Below are 18,140 nucleotides of genomic sequence, written 5' to 3' on the forward strand. Positions count from 1 at the left end.
GTGTCAACAAATTGGCGCTAGGAGGGCCTAAACCATTGTCCACAGCTTTTTATGATTTCATCTATAAATGTCACGCATGGATTCAAAAAGATTAATGCATGGATCGTAAGGGTCGAAAAGATCCTTCCTCCCATTTGGAAAAGCCTCATTTCGAAGAAACAGAGATCCCTCTAAGTCCCATGTTTGGGTCGCCCAAGGAAGAGAGACTGTGGGAGTACCCTGTCACTTAGGAACAACTAGTCAGAATACTTACCCGTGCTTATGCTCCTTCCCTATCACAGCTCCCCATCTTTCAGTATTTACCTCTGACAGCTAAAAGAAAGCCAAGAATCTATCACATAAACGAAGAGACATCTACAACCCCTTCCCTTGAAGATATTGTGCTAGAGTCTTTACAAAGTATCGACACTCCTTGGGAAGAAATTCTCGAGGATCCCCCTTCTAAAGGTAATCCCTGGCCTGATTTGGAAATTCCTAACGAAGAACACCCGGGGGAAACCTTCAACCAGAACCTCCCTACCCATAATATGGCTAATGTTCCCCCTCCATGTGGGAATTTGCCTCTACTACCCCCTCCAGGTGGGAATCAGCCTCCACCGCCTCCTCCAGGTGGGAATCAACCTCCACCTCCTTCAGGAGCACTCCCTCCCTTGCTCGCTTAGGATGTCGTAGCAGTACCTAGATAGTAGCATGCCTTACTCAAGAATGCAGAAAGAGTATTGCCTAAATTCGACCCTAAGCGGGGAGACACTGCTGATAACCATATTCACTCTTTCTTCCTAGCCGTGCACATGTTGGGTGTAGCCGATGAAGATGTAGTGTGTCACTTATTCCCTTTTACTCTGATTGGTGCGGCCTCCACATGGTACTTTAGCTTGAGAATAGGATCAATCACCTCATGGGGTGCCTTTCAACAAGCCTTTTTAGACAAGTTTGGCGATGAGAAAACACCTGCGGCCTTAGCTTTAGAACTATCCCATTTGAAAATGGAAACCAAAGAGAAGACCAAGGATTTTAACATCCAGTCAACACTTTGTTCAACAGAATCCCGACTAATGCTAGACCTACTGATGAGGTGCTAATGGAATTCTACATCACTGCTCTCCCTGTCCCTATTGCGATGTGGGTCAAGAGAAGCAATGCACAAACCTTACAAGGTGCTATCAATGAAGCAATAAAAATCAAGAATGAAATGATCAGTCTCACAACTTGTCATCATACGACCAAAAGAAAGAAAGCCTCTTAGTCATCCAAGAAGAATAATGGGAGTGATAACAAAGTGGCTGAGGTCAAAGAAAGAGACACCACGGATGTGGAAGGTCTGCATCGAATCATTAAGAAATTGAAAAACACAGTCATCAATATGAAAAGGAATTCTGGAGAGAGTACAAATGGGAATGGAGGAGATTATAACAATAGAAAATCCTTCAAACCTTTCTATCATAAGAAGACAGAAGGTGGTCATGGTCAACTTGCGTTGCCTGCTCCACCCAATGAAGGGAATTTAAATATGGAAGAGCTAGCTCTTATCGGATCGCTCCTTAACAAAGAAGAACCTATAGTGGAGCTGGAGCTAGAACAAGCAAATGAGGAAGAATACCAAGTAGAAGAGCCCTTGGACGAAGAATCTCAAATCAATGTATTGTGGGATTTCTATACAAATGGGAACAATGAAGACGAAGGAGGTAGTACGGCATAAATCCACACTAATGAAATCCACACACAAAGTAAAGGGCCACTTGCGGGCGTGATGAAGCCTGTAGAACAAACAAAGAAAGATGTTTGCCCTTTTAAGGCATCCGCTCCTAAAGTTCCTGTTAAGAAGGGTAGACCTAGTGGTGATTCCAAGAGTACTCCAGTTGTGAACTATCCACAGAAAGATAATACATCTCCGACTGCAACGAAGGTGACTCAAAATGGTAAACTCCCACCTAAGAATGGCAAAACCGGTATGTTTACTCTGCCCTACCCTGTTTATAACATTGATTACAACATTGTGGATGATCTTAAGAAATCTCGAGCTAATATCACATACTTCGATTTGTTAGAGTTAACGCAGCAAAGAGATCTCCTTTTGAAAGTTATGAATGAGCGAAATTGCAAATCCCACACCAATCCGAGTAGCCAAACCAATAAATCGGCATCCAGACCTATTAGTACCCCTAGCACAACCCAAACGCCATCAGCCATGGAAGCCACTCTGTCAAAGATGAATCGAACCCCCCAAGATGTCAATGCAGCCATGATAGGAAGGAAATCAAAATCCATGACTCCACCTTTCCTTATCACATTTGAAATCTTCAACATGAACGTATACAATTTCTTGGTAGATTCGGGTGCATCGTCCACTGTTATGCCTTACGCTATTGCTAAAAGACTTCATGCAGTGCCCGAGAAAACTGGAACTTGAATTATGCAACTGGAAAGAATGAATGTGAAAGTAATTGGAGAATTGAAAGATGTGTTGATTCGGATGGCTGCCAAACCATAGTACACACAAGTCATTGACATAGTGGTAGTCGACATACCCGAGGCTTATGGAATGTTGCTTAGTAGGGACTGGTCAGCAAAACTGAATGGATATTTCTCAACTAATTGGTCCCATCTCTTACTGCCTTAGAAGGGAAAAGGTGATATGTTGAGAGTTGATCGAGAAAGATACGTGAAGTATGTGGTGACAGAACTAAACGACCCCAATGAACCTGTAATGTTTACCAACTCTATCCTTGGGAATTATAGTTTCGATGTTCGTCCCACGAAAACCTGCTTTGGAGAATTCCATGCAGAGACAATTAAATAAACTGCAATAAACACACAGTTGGAAGCTCTCCCCTACAATCTAACTGATGAATTATCCTGTATTATAGTAGATGATAGGACTAATTTCGTAGAAAGCAGTTCAATTGATGTAACATTAGATTCTATATTTTAGACACTCTATTTTGATGGCTCTAACTGCCTTGAAGGTGCAAGTGCTGGGAGCATTCTCATTGACCCGCAAGGGAACCAACATCTGATGGCCAACCAGTTGGAGTTCGCGTGCACCAACGATACGATAGAATATGAAGGCTTGCTACAGGGCCTGAGGAAAGCCATTGATATGAAGGTAAAAAATCTTAAAGTTTTTGGTGACTCACAGATAATTGTGGACCAGGTAAGGAAAAGGATACACTGCAATTCGCCACACCTGGTAAGATACCAACATGAGGTATGGAGCTTAATTGACAGTTTTTATTCTTTTAATATCACATACATACCTCGAGGGCAAAACCAAGATGCCGATCCGATGGCTAGTATGGCTTCAAAACTCTTTCCTGGCCTTAGATTAAACAAGAATAAATATTATGTTGAATTAATTTTCAGACCATTCGTGCCTGATAACATCTCAAATTTGTAGGTATTCGAAGGTGACGAGCAAATCCTTGAGTTCCTGCATTGCGAGAAGACATTCAAAAATGCACTCATTGATGAAAAAGAGCATGATAGGCTTATGAATGAGAGTGGAGATGAGGAAAAAGATCAGTCCAATACAATTCCCAAGTCAATTGTCAAGATGGAGCACTTGTATGACCTGCATGATAAATTTAAGAAGCCGTCTAACTGCAAACGCATAGCTCATCCCTGAAGTATGAATCGGTCAACCTTGGAACAAAAGAAGACCCAAAAAATGTTAATTTGGGCTTGGGGTGCTCTCCACAAGAAAAGGCTGCATTTGTTAAGCTGTTTAAAGAGTACAAGGACGTCTTTGCATGGACATATGGCGACTTAAAAACCTTTGATACCAGCATTATGCAGCATGTAATTCCTTTGGAAAAGGAGGCTAAGCTCTACCAACAAAGCTTCGTAAGATGCATCCAAGCCTAGAACCGTTTGTGAAGAAAGAACTGAACAAAATGTTGGATGCTAGAATCATTTTTCTGGGTCAGGGACACCCACTGGGTAGCCAATCTCGTGCCAGTAAGAAAAAAAATGGAGACATCAGGTTATGTATCGATTTTAGAAACCTGAAAAAAGCATCGCAGAAAGACAACTATCCTGTCCCTTCTATGGAACACATTCTTCAGTGCGTCTCTGGGTCTGAAATGTTGTCCCTATTGGATGGGTTTTCAGGATATAATCAAGTGTTGGTATCTAATGGGGATCATCTTAAGACAACCTTCGACACTAAATGGGGCACTTAAGCATATCGTAAAATGCCTTTTGGACTTATTAATGCGGGCACCACATTCAAGAGAGCTATGGACATAACTTTTCGAGGATTGATTAACAGATCAGTAGTAGTGTACATGGATGACATTACTGTGTATTCGTATCACAAAAGGGATCATATCTATCACCTGAAACAGATTTTCGAAAGATGCCGAAGGTATGGAATATCGTCGAATCCCAAGAAAAGTGTTTTCGCAGTTACAGAAGGGAAACTACTGGGTCACATCCTCTCTAAAGAAGGTATTTTTATTGATCCCGAAAGAATAGAGACTATCATGAGAATATAACCCCCTTCAAATAAAAGGGAAATGCAATCTTTCTTCGGGAAGATTAATTTCTTTAGGAAATTTGTCTCAGGTTTCGCAAAAATAGTGTGTCCCATGTAGCTAATGATGAAGAAAGACGTTGTGTATAGGTGAAGCAATGAAGCTAAGAAATCGTTTCAGTGAATTAAGGAGGCCATTGCAGAAGCTCCTACGTTGGTCAGCCCCAATTTCAACAAGGAATTCTTCTTGTACACTTTCGCTTCCAATGTTTCATATGCTGCAATCCTCACTCAAAAGAATGATGATGGCAAAGAAGTCCCTATTTCTTATATGAGCTCAAATCTTCAGGGAGCATAACTGAACTACCCAGATGTGGAAAAACAAGGCTGTGTAGTTTTCAAAGTCATAAAACATTTCTGCCCTTATTTATTAAAGGCTAGGACTAAAGTAATCATTCCCCACCCTGCTGTAAGAGTCGTCTTCATACAGAAAGAAATGGGTGAACAGAGAGGGAATTGGATAACCTCCCTTCAAGAATACGACATCGAGATTAAGCCGGCGAAGATAGTTCGAGGGCAAGGATTGTGTGAGCTCGCGGCAAAAGACTTGGCAGATAAAGAAGGAACGTCCAAAGAACCAGAAGTGCAGAGCATACAGAATGCACAAGCATAATTCAGGGGGGAGCCCCTATGGATTAATGTGACATTGATGTGTGAGCATGAAACGCCGGAAGTCCCTTTGGACCCTAAGTCGTGGTACTATGGCATACGTTTTTATTTAACACGGGGATCATGTCCCGAGAAGATGGATGCATCATGAAGGACAGCGCAATCTAATCAGTATCACTTGGCCAATGACACATTATACAGAAAAAATTATGATGGAGCTTGGCTGAGGTGTTTGGAAAGGGATGATGTCGATCATGTCTTGAAAGAAATGCACGATGGCCCAGCAGGTGGTCACTATGGCAGAGAGACCACTACTCACAAAATATTAAGAGCTGGATATTATTGGCCCACAGTGTTCAGAGACTCGCATGCCTACGCTCGGAAATGCAAGGTATGTCAAACTGTTGCAGGACGAGAAAGAAAGCCAGTCGTTCCCCTCAGGCCCGTTATGATTTATCACCCATTCCAGCAATGGGGCCTAGATGTCATAGGTGAGATCACTCTAAACTCTTCACAGCAGCACAAATATATACTCACGGTGACCGACTACTTCACAAGATGGATCGAAGCCATCCCACTTCGAAAGGTAAATTAAGACGAGGTAATATCTTTTATTGAGAAATTTATTATCAACGGGTTTGGCATCCCTGACACTCTTATATTTGACAATGCTTCTTACTTTTCATCACTTAAATTGACTGACTTTTCTATCGACAAATCAATTTGAATAAGGTATGCATCAAACTATTACCCCCAGGGAAATGGAGTTGCAGAGTCCTAAAATAAAAACCTCATTCGCATAATACACAAATCTGTCGTCGACAACCAGAGGAACTGGCACAACGCTCAAACAAACGTCCTTTGGGCTGATAGGGTCACCCCAAAAGTAGCATTAGGAAACTCCCCATACTTCCTCGTCAATGCGTAGGAAGCCATATTGCCTCCTAACGTTACCCTTCCCTCTTTACAGCTCTCCCAAGCTTCGAGAGGGACCCTGTTGGTAAGGTAAATCCCCTCTGCGGACAGAGGCGATCCCACTAGCCTATCACAGAACTAGCCACAAACAAACCATGCTGCTACGCAAGTTCCTAGTTATGCATCAAAGGTGAATCAAGAAGACTAACCTAGAGTCCAACGCTATGATTGAAGCAGAGTTGATATCCTCGCTCCCTTGCTCCAAAAGATCATAACGAATACCTGCACATGCAAAGGAAGAGACAGATACCAACATAAAAACTACCAAGGCACAACTATATTTCAGTCAGAAAGGAAATAAATCAACATATCACCATGATAGATAATGAGATTGGAACTATAATAGCAGTCGCTCATCAATTAATAAACAGGAAAAGTTACAACCATTGTTCTGACGTCGACCCTTCTCCTGGCTGGGCGAGTAACTATATGTGTCTTGACATGCATCTCCTCTCCGGCAGCATAACCTCTCTAGCACTCACTAGCATTCCTCCAAGAACTCAACATCTAACACTCCATGACTAATAATCATCACTACTATCACTCAATCACCAAATCACTAGCATAACACTAACACCAACACTCTAGCTTGTCCAATGCATAATGACAAGCTTATATAGATGAAGAAGGGAGGAGGATGCGATGAACCGGGACACCTTTCGTGGATTAGCAAAAGCCATAAAGATGGATAAAGCTCGACAAAAGACTGATTTTTTATCCTTAGAAAAGCTCCATGTAATGAAGGAAACAACAGTCGGACGTGCATTAAGGCAAAAAGCACGACTAAATTTGGTTGGCGCGACTGTTGCTCTAAGATAGGGCGCCAATGGTCGCGCCCTCTTTTGAGGATCTCCATCATTGGTGCGGGTAGGATATTGTGGACTTGCGCCAATGGAAAAAGAGCACTTTTTAGGGATGATCTGCAGAAGGTGTCTTCAGGGAACATGGAGTACATACTCAGGGGAACATAATGCAAGTGTTTTTAGCCCTTGTCACTTCTTATAACTCCCGGAATGAGTCCTCTACGGTACGAAAAGAGGAGTAACAGGGATGGTGACAAATTACTGTGTAACAGATGCCCCCTAAAGCATGAAGTCCGAGAGGTGGAGAGGGGTGAAATGCTTTACAAGAACACACATAAGAGCACATATAAGAGCACATATAGTTACTGCCGCCGAGGAGCTGTATTAAGAGACATGACTGATAGTTCAATTACATGATGTACATGGTATGGTCGCAGCCATCCATAAGAGAGTACATAAATAATCTGGATCCATAGTATGGACGCAGCCATCTGGTTAGGATCAATGAATTGACTCAGGTATGGTCGCAGCCATCCAGAAAATGAGTCAAGTATCAAGAATCACGCCTGGATTACAATAGACACAATCCAGGGTCTTGCGATCCATCTCAACCCGAACAAGAGTACAAGTTCAAGCATGTGAATATATGAGCTGAAGTCGAACATGCATGAACATCGTCTGATTACCAGTCAATGATGGGAACTGTTAACAGACGCGAGAGGTACCACCAATAATGACAATGGCCCTCAAGGTACTATAGGTACAATCTACGGCGTATGAATCAATGAGCTGAAGTCGAACACCTGTAGAATCATTCGATCGAAGGCCAATGATGAAAACCTCACGTCGAACACGAAGAACCTGCCATTGAGGCATGCAGGCTCCAAGGCACCGGAAGGGAGTCTCTAGGTCAACTTCCTGGATAATGAGCTGAAGTCGACAGGGAGTGACCTTGATCGAAGGTGGGCCATAATGTTTCCCACATCATCGACACGAGACAGAGAGATAATGTCGTGAATCAAGATTGTACGAACTATCAGAGGGAGGTTGTTTATTTGCAGAGGTCAACTTCTCTTGAACATATCGGCGGCACATTAACGGAATTGGCAGTATTTGACATCAAGGTATCAAAGGTCATGATGACGAGGCAATGAATGGATGAGAGGCCAAATAAGGTACCCAAGTCCATGGGAGCAAGTGAAAAATATGAGATGAGATATCCCCACCCTGGACACGAAAGCAAAAAGTGCCATGTTCAAGAGCGACATACTGCCGTTACGGTAATAATTATGGTTCAAAAAATTTTATTTTCCCCCCACCATTTCTGGCGAGTACCCCAGTTATTTTTAACAAGCTTGATGGGGATAGCATATGCTTGTATTGTGATAAAATCCGATGTCATTAAGTTTTAACGAGTCTGACAAAGGAAGAACTCGACGCCTTTTCATGTTTAGAGAGTTTGAAAAGACAGCAGAAAAGGAAACTCCAGGGATGTCCTTTTTCGTAAAGTTGTGTCTCTCGGGCCCGAAAAAGTATAAAATAATACCCGAAAGAACCGCCCGATCATTACGATCGAGGAGTACTTTTCATGATTAGTGACTTTGACCTGAAAAAGTAAAAAAGCGGTCAAAACCACGTCGTTTCGTAACCACTAACGAGTTTGAAACGACAAAAACCCGGTAATCTTTTTATGTTTTAACGGTCGACAAAAAGAACTTAAAACGACCGCCCCTTATCACCATTTAACGAGTCAAGAGGAGCGACTCGACAATCTTTTCCTCTTTAAATGGTCAGAAAAGAGCTGAAAGCGGACCTTGAAGTAACCTTTTCTCGTGTTTTACCGAGCTCGAAAAACCGAAAAAAAAAAGTTCATTATGTTGCTCGAGTGGCACTAATCCCTGTCAACACACAAAAACAGCGTAAAATCCTACTTTGACATAAAAATATTCACAAAAATATGATTTTAATGTGTTTTTTAAGCCAAAAGAAGTTATAAATGGTGAAATAGTAAAAAATAAAATTACTTTTCACTTTTTACCTTGTGAGTTTACTGTTGGAGGGTTTTGGGTGCAAATTTCAACTGCTGATTGCGACCAATCCAGGAGACCATTCGAGCTGCCATTTGAAACAGGTAAGAGGCCTCATCCTTAGCTTCATTTTTATTCCATTCTTCTAGTTTTCCATCCACAGAATGATCCTCTGCAAGGGGTATTGCAAAAAATAGGGTTGCGCCCATTGGCGCGAGTTTCCCACGTGGGTTCGCGCCAATGGGCTGTTTTTCTAAAAGGGGTCGCGCCATTTTCAAACAGTCGCGCCAATTGCGCGAACCAATTTTCACATAATTTTGACCGTTGAAACTGCAATTTTCTTTGATTTTTGGTTTCACCATTGATCTTATGATGACATTTTGGTGTTTTGGTTGCAGGAATTGGTCAAAATGGCTATATAATGGAGAGAAAGGGAACATGAGGCCATAGATGCTTTGGCATTGGAAGATGACGCATGCATGAATGCTTTGCGAGATTGTGGCCTGAAAAAATTCTTCCTTACCTCATATCTACGTGCACAGCCTGAGTTACTAAGGTTCATTGTGGATGCCTGGGATATTGAGGATCAGGTATTCCGCCTGAAAGACCAGACATTGGGGTTGGATGTCTCTGATGTCTACTTTATTACTGGACTATCTCGGCGGGGTGCACGGCCCATCTTGACCGGTAGTAGACCTTCTAGGGAAAAGATGGGGGAAGTAATGGCCAGAGTTTGTCCTAGGGCCCATTTTGGATCCAATAGCGCCAAGGTGGACATTGTCACTATCCCGGATTTGGTGCTACGAGTGATACTATTCACTATCACTCGGACGGTTGGGGTACAGGCACCCCACGAGGCCAGCAAGAATCACTTGCTGCTGGCAACTGAGTGCCTACACCCTACATTATTTGATTGGGCCACAACAGTAACAACAAATATAAAGAGGCAGCTTACCAAATGTAAGCGTGATGGCAATAAACAGTTCGGATATGGATCCATCATAGTATCATTTTTTCTGGAGCGGCTACCGATATTCCGGATCCCAGGAGGTATAGTGGCAGATCCAGTGCCACGGGAGCCGAGATTGGCTCGATGGGCACCACTTATGCCCAGAGGAGGTGGGGGCCAGTAGATGTCCTGGAGGCCCGAGTTCTTCATTTGGCTCCAACACCAGTTGATCGTCGTGGAGGACTGGCCCTATGCGGGCACTGATTTTACTGGAGATCCAGACCTCCCGTTGCCTGAGGGAGAGGACTGGGACGAGGAGCTAGGTAAGGACCTTTTATGTTTTCAATACTTTAACATATTCAAGTTTTTATAATTCATGTCTGTTTCTTACAGCATCTATATATGTATGCAGACGTTGGTGCAGAACGACCAGCCGACTTGCCTCACAACGTACGGAGAGTACAACCTGCAGCGGACCCTCAGGCAGAGGGTGACGATGATGACCTAGTACAGAACCTCGAGGCACTTACTCGAGGGATCCCAGATTATGGCAGACTGGCGGACGTGCCTAGAGTGTACCAGAGGCATACGGTGGGAGTGTCTACTCGCGTCCATCGTCTGTTGAGACGTGTGGTGCGGGCGGTGACATGCTATCATGAGCATCACCGCGATTAGACGCCTAGGTTTCATTTTTTGCACGTTTTTGAGAGACATGTTGTCGACGGCTGTATGAGTTTTGGACATGTATTATTTTTTGGATTATGTAATGCGCGGGGCGCAAACATTTTGACACTCATGTATATATATATACACATGTTCATGGTTCATTATTGTGTTTTCATGTGCTTGCTTACATAATGTTTTAATTACAAATTATGTAGATGTCTATCTAATACATGATTGGCCAATGCATCAGATAACGTGTTTAATTGTCTCAGAACATGTTGATATGTAATAAAATCAAAATGCCTTTCTAACAACCTTACACGTAAATACAACCTTAGTATATGATGGTTTCTGACGGAATATTGCCCGTTGAGCTGGTGGACAACAAGTTGAGAGTCCAGGTTTACTATCAATGCGCGAATACCGAAATTAATTGCTTTAGCAAGTAGCTCGATTACAGCACAGTATTCGACAACATTGTTAGTAGTATGGCCTAAACACACACCCTGGCAATCTATTAGCTCATTATGAGGATCGTAGATTACCCATGCCGCAGAAGACAAACTGCGGGTACTGCGGTAGGCACCATCAGCGAAACCAACATAAGGTGCATCCGGCATCTGCACAAGAAGCGAAAAACACAATAAGTGGCAGCTATGTCTCGAAAACCGACACACAACACACCAAAGTACATGTATGTACATAATAAAATGTACCAGCATCACGCATAGTACTTTTTCAAGTAAAACCCATTTCGGGGCTTCCCAAGAGGGTTTCCTTCATAATCAATCAGCTCGTAGGCCCCTTTCTGCAGGACTCTCTTGACAATATAAGGGCCTAGCCACATAGACTCGAGTTTTCCTGCGCCTAGCTTATCTTTCGCTTGATCATAGAGTAGGACCAAGTCTCCCTCAACAAAAGAACGCGGATGGACGGTCTGATCGAAGTGAGTCTTGACTCGCTTCTTTTGTGTTTCGATGGCCAAAGAGGCCAGGCGACGAGTCTCATCTAACCGTTCTAGGTAAAGAAGGCGTTCTTCTAACGGGGTAGTGTTGGGAAGCAGTTCGACGACTAATTTCAATGAAGGGATCTCACATTCAATTGGAAGGGTAGCCTCTAGTCCATAAACTAGTTGAAATGGAGTGAAACCAGTGGCATCTTTCACGGAGGTTCGGTAAGCCCATAAGGCAGGGAATAACATCAAATGCCAGTTAGATTTATGCACACCAACGATACGTTGAAGCATTGTAACCAAGATTTTATTGACAGCTTCAACTTGACCATTGGACTGAGGGTAGTATGGAGTTGAACTATCATGTTGCAAACCTAGCTGGGTTGTTAATTCCGACATCATATGATTACGGAAATGCTTTCCGTGATCAGTGACAATGGCTTGAGGGACGCCGAATCGTGAAATAACATGATTGAATAAAAATTGCGCCGCAGTGTGACCGTCTTCAGTTAATGTAGGCATCGCCTCGGCCCATTTAGTAAAATAATCGACGGCAACGATGATAAACCCATGCCCCACGGCCGAGCAAGGGTTACAGGTCATATAATCAATTCCCCATTTTGCAAAAGGGCCGACGGAAACCACAGGGTGCAACGGAGCAGAAGGCGCTCGCATTTTCCGCTGGTATATCTGGCACTCATGACAAGAACGTACGGCAAGGATGCAATCCTTGAAAATAGAGGGCCAAAAATAGCCAGCACGAAGGATTTTTTGGGCTGTAGCATATCCGGACATATGTCCGCCACAAGCGCCAGAGTGGCAGTCATTTAGAACCCGTTCAGCTTCCTCTAGAGTAAGACAACGGCGGAGAACGGAGTCTGCACCAAGACGATATAATGTATCTCCAATGATACGGTAGGGTTGAGATTGATGACGAATCCTCCGCCGAGCGTCTTTAGACACACCCGGACGGAAGGAGGACGTTTGCAGATATGTGATTATATCTCCGTACCATGGATCGAGGGTGCTAATGAGGAACAGGGTTTCATCTGGTATTTGGTCTTCTGCAGGCGAGGTTGAGGAAGAAGATGGCAAAGAGCAAATTAACTCAGCGAACACAAGGGATTTCTTAGACTTGGCAGTGGTAAATTCCAAGTCAAACTCTTGGAGGATAACAATCCACTTTGAGTATTTTCCCCCTAGTAACTGGCGTGACAATATATACGTCATGGGGTTGCAATCAGAAATCACAGTAGTAGTACGCAAAAGAATATAATGACAGAAATGTTGTACAACACAAACTGCGGCTAGTGCCAACTTTTCGATATAAGCATATCGAGTTTCCGTGTCTAACAGGTTGCGGCTGAGATAGTAAATAACATGTTCAGTGTTATCATCATCAGTTTGGACAAGAACCATGCCGATAGTGGTATCGGCGGCAGCTAGATATAAGGTGTAGTCGCGATAATAATCCGAAGGACGAAGCAATGGAGCAGAAATAAGTAAACTCTTGAGAAGTTCAAAAGATTCATGAGCTGTGGCATCCCAATGGAAAGGGATATCACGCTTCAGTAATCGCGTAAAACCTTTAGCTACTTCGGCATAGTTGGGAACAAAACGGCGTAAAAAGTTGGCTTTCCCCTGCAAACTTTGTAACTGATGCAAAGAATTTGGGGGAGGGAGATTGAAGATAGCTTCGACTTTAAGGGGATCCAAACGGATGCCTTCTTTGGAAACGATAAAACCGAGAAGTCTACCAGATTCAACGCAGAAGACACATTTGTGGGGATTTAGCCGGATGCGGTAGTACCGACAGCGAAGAAAGATTTCGCGAAGGTGTTTAGGGTGGTCCTCACGTTTAGCTGAATGAGCAGGAAGATCATCTAGATAAGGTTGCACAATATGCCGAATGTCATGAAATGCATAAGACATTGCACGTTGGAAGGTAGCACCGGCATTTTTAAGACCGAAAGGGAGCTTCTTATAGGCAAAAGTGCCCCGTGGGCAAATAAAGGCCGTTTTGTGTTGATCAACAGGAGCAATATTGATCTGGTTATAACCGGAGAAACCGTCCATAAAAGAATACATTTCACTGCCGGCACACTCGTCAATGATCTGATCAATGAATGGTGTGGGAAAATTATCTTTAGGACAGGCTTTGTTTATATCACGGTAATCAACACAAACCCGGATTGTACCTTGTTTTTTAGTTACAGGGACAATGTTAGAAACCCAATCTGTAAGAGGAATAGGGTAAACAAAACCGGAAGCTTTTCTACTTTGGCCTTAATTGCCGCAGCCTTCCTAGGATGTACAGGGCGTAGACGTTGACGAACAGGCTTAGCATCTGGGTACGTGATTATTTCATGTATCACTATACTAGAGTCAATGCCAGGCATTTCTTCATAGGACCAAGCGAAAACATCACGAAATTCGCGAAAGAGTTCGGAATAAAGTTGAATCTCCTCTGGAGTACAAGTGACTCCGATATGAAGATGCTCGACTATCCCGGGTTTAACAGAGATGTCGAGGGGTTGGGTTTGTGTAATGTTTGCCATATTTCCTTCGGAAAAAACCTGATCAATTTGAATAGGTGTTTGAAGGATTTGTGATGGTAGACAAGGAGCAAAACGCTCGAGGCATGTCAGGAAATGCTGCGAGGCAGGGAGAAATGAGGAACGATGGTGAGAACTGTACCAGGGAGGTTCCTCTGGAGACATAGTCTCAATAATAGCTTCGTCGGAGAGGAATATTTTTCCTAGAGAATCTGAAGAAGCCTTATCTAGAAGTCCTGAGGATGGAGTAAGCGTAGAGGAGGGAGCCGAGGCAGCAATGATTTCAATATAATTAAACTCGGCGGGACTCAATGGCATCTGGTCGCCCCAGGAATCTACTTGGTCTGTAGGTGGTACGAGCCACGGATCAGAGCCAATAGCGATCATATTGACAGAGGCGACATTTAGAGGAGGGAGTGGAAAAACACCCATAAGATCGGGATCTTTGAAAAGTCCAGCTCCCAGAGTCTTAGGTAATTGGGAGGTATGGTCCACGAACGGGATAGTGCCTTCGGAAGAAGAAGCGAAAAAAGAGAGCTGGTCAACGGTAACGATCTTCCCTTGATGAGGAAAACGGATGATCCGGAAAAAAGATGAAGCAACAGCTTGCATTGCGTATATCCAGCTACGTCCGAGAAGGAGGTTGTAGGTTAGAGTAGCATCAACGACTTCAACTTCCATCTCGACCGTCTTCCCTTCCAGAGAGATTGGTAAACGTTGGAGTATACCGTAAGGACGGGACGCTCTTCCATCAAAAGCTTCCAAGGTAGTGGGAGATTGGCTCAACGTCGGAGATCCAATAGCTTTCCAACATGCAACGGACATGATGCAAGTTGAGGCACCTTCATCAATAACTGTACGATGAATCGTCTTGGAATCAATAATTACCTGTATGAGGAAGGCGATTTGAGGAGGTAGTCTTAGAGTGTGGCGTTCTAAGTCAAAAGTTATTAAATCCGAATCGGCCGGATCTATGCCACCAATGGCAGATAGCATGGACTTCCTCTGAGAAGGGCAGCTCTGGAGAACCTCTAAAGTGGACATAGCCGACGGAGTCTGTGCTAAGTCCTCAACGATGTTGTAGTGCTGTGCAGCACGAGCATTCGGATTATACGAGGATTTCCGGAGTACTCCTTTTGGAGGGGGTCGAAGAGGCGTTTCGGTGGTAGGTCTCTCAATGTGGAGTGGACCGGAACTGAACGGGGGAGCACTTGGGGGAACCTCAGGCTCCTTCCCGGCAGATGACGAATAATCCTTCGTTCGAGTACTGATATTAATGGGTATTGTACCAGCCATAAACACTTGAGAACCAAAGGAAGAGGGAGGCTGAGTAGGGTCAGCCACCATTTGAGTTTTTTGAGTGTGTTGGGTGGGAAAGGGCTCCTTGAGCACCGCAGGAGTCCCAGAGGTGCCTTTTAATAAACGACTAACTTCGGACCGCCTCGGGCAATCCTTGGTAAAGTGATTTTCATCGCAAATAAGACAAGGATATCTGGGTTTGTGTTTAGTGTCGTCCTCAGGTTGAGGTTTTGGGGTTTCTTGCTTAGGTTGCTCCGTCTTATTTTTCGCTTTCCCTCTTTTCTTCTCTTTCGAAGCCTTGCTTGCCGTATTAGATTGGACGGCATTAACCTCAGAAGTAACATTCGAACCAGACGATGCCTGGGAAGGTTGTCCATTCGAAGCAGATGTTTTTTGCTTTGCAGGGTTCGTATTTTTCTTAGAGGATGAATTAACCGAACCGATGATACCGTCAACAGTGGGTGTTGGCGGGGCTTTAGATGTTCCTTGTCTTGGGACATCAGGCAGATAATCATATAACATACTTGACTGAGAATAAACCAAGTCAAGGTACTGAGATCGAGCAATAGCTTGCTCTTCAGTGACACACGCCCCCATGGCGATATCCCGAGCTATTGGAGGCACGAACGAAGTCGTAAACCAATCGGTAAGAAGCTGGTCGGAAATCCAAAATTTGATCATACGTCTATGCCGTCTCCATTCATGAATATGGTCAGAGATATGCGTAGCTGTCGTTTGTCTTAAGGAAGTGAGGAGGTGCGTACCCGTTTCGTATCGAATGGGCAACTGGAAGTGAGTGAGAAATGCCATAGCCAAGGAATTGAAATCTTGAAAGGACCCACGATGAAGTTCGACATACCACTTAGCGGCAGAGCCAGTGAGAGTCCTTTGAAAAAGGCGAAGCCGAATTGAATCGTCAAGCCATGAATTAGACGAACACCACAAATGATAGGTCATAATATGGGCTTGTGGGTCTTCATTGGCTTTACCATCGAATTTTGGACAGTCACCGGGTATTTTAGTTGGAACTGGAGGCCAATAAGGATTATGAAGAATAGGATCATTGGTTAATTTGGATACATCTGGTAATTCTAAAGTCGCTAAGAATGGTAATTGAGGATTGAAAGGCATTTGGGGCTGTTGGTAGGGTGGAGCACCAGGGTTCCACCCAGGTGGTGGTTGCCCCCATAGAGTTTGTCCGGAAGGATTTGGCCCCATAGTGGATTGGCCGTAAGGATTTCTATAGTGCCCCCCAGCATAAGGATTACCAAATGATGCTGCAGGCGTGCCGTATTGCTGTTGATAAGTTTGTGAGGGATTTGCTTGCGGTTGTTGGTAATTCTGGTATGGGGAAAACAGAAATTGCCCTTGAGGTTGTTGGTAGCCATACAGTGGTGGGGCTCCGAATTGAGTTGAAGGACCAGGCTGGGTTGGATGAAAAGTTTGTGATTGAGACCCAGCCTGCATTTGAAGGCCAGATGGGTGTTGGGGTCCCATTTGGGGCCATGGACCGGACTGAGCAGTACCAATGAACTGTCCTATAGGTTGGGCTATCTGGCCAGAAGGAAAACCTTGTTGATGGTGAGGTTGGCCGACCTGTCCAGAAGGTTGGACCTGCTGATACTGAGGTTGGCCTACCTGCTGGAACTGTTGTTGCGGAGTTGAAGGTTGTCCTAGCAGACTAGATGGTTGAGGAGATTGGGCAGTTGGTTGGCCCAACTGTGTTTGAGGCTGACCAATCTGCCCAGAGGGTTGTGAATACTGGACAGTAGGTTGACCGAGTGGTTGAGTACCTTGTCCAGACATTGGACTATACTGGACATTGGATTGGTTCGGGTTAACAGTTTGTTGACCACTTTGTCCAGCGGGATAGCCTTGCTGGATACCAGGTTGGACTTGTTGAAAAGACGACTGACCTGAGTTACCAGAAGGTTGCAAAGAGGAAAAAGGAGCAGCAGTAACGAAAGGGTTTCCATAAATGGATTGCCCTAGTTGGTCTTGAGGGGGTTGTATTGGAGATTGCGCAGATAAAACTTGACCACCATGGAAAGAGGTGGAGGTCCAATCAATTGACAATGGGACCGATACCTCAACAACCGGTTGAGATGACAAATACGGATCATATGGCTCCTGCATTGGGACATTTGTCATAGGGTCAAAGACTCCAAACAAAGAAGCTGAGGGACGACTAGAAATAGAAGTCAAGGGGGCTGCACATACCGTTGGAGCGGTTGTGACGGAGGTAACAAATAGACTGCGACTTGGTGGAGTAAAAGGCTCCGTAGTAGGAAAAGTGTGTGATGACCACATGGGACCTGTGAACGGAGTTCCAGAAGGCGTAGCATCTCTCAAAGCTTTATAACCCAGTGGTAAATTTGTAGTAGTAGGCGTACTACTAACATGTATAGGGTCCGTTGAGGTGGGAATTTCACCGCTCGTTGCAACGGACTCATCGGTTGTAGTAGGGGATAAATCATCCATGTCGGATGAAACTTGTGGGACTGACCCACGAGGGGAAGGATGGTCCCAAAAAGGGATACCGTCCTCAAAAGGTTCCCACGTAGGGTTCCAATGAAACTGGTAAGTCTCGTCACCCGGGGCACGAGAACTAAGTGGTTGTATACTTAAAACCACAGGAAGACTCACCACCGGTGTTTCGGTAGAAGACGAAACTGGTAATTCTGCCAGGATGAAACTTGAGAAGTTTATCGAGATAACTCCTACTTCGGACTGACACAAACGAAAGCTAATTGGGTAGATGTTATCGTGGC

Source organism: Pinus tabuliformis, chromosome 5_1 (genome assembly GCF_031772625.1).
Source record: "Pinus tabuliformis cultivar Carrire ecotype Pingquan chromosome 5_1, CPIR1, whole genome shotgun sequence".
Classification (NCBI taxonomy): domain Eukaryota; kingdom Viridiplantae; phylum Streptophyta; class Pinopsida; order Pinales; family Pinaceae; genus Pinus; species Pinus tabuliformis.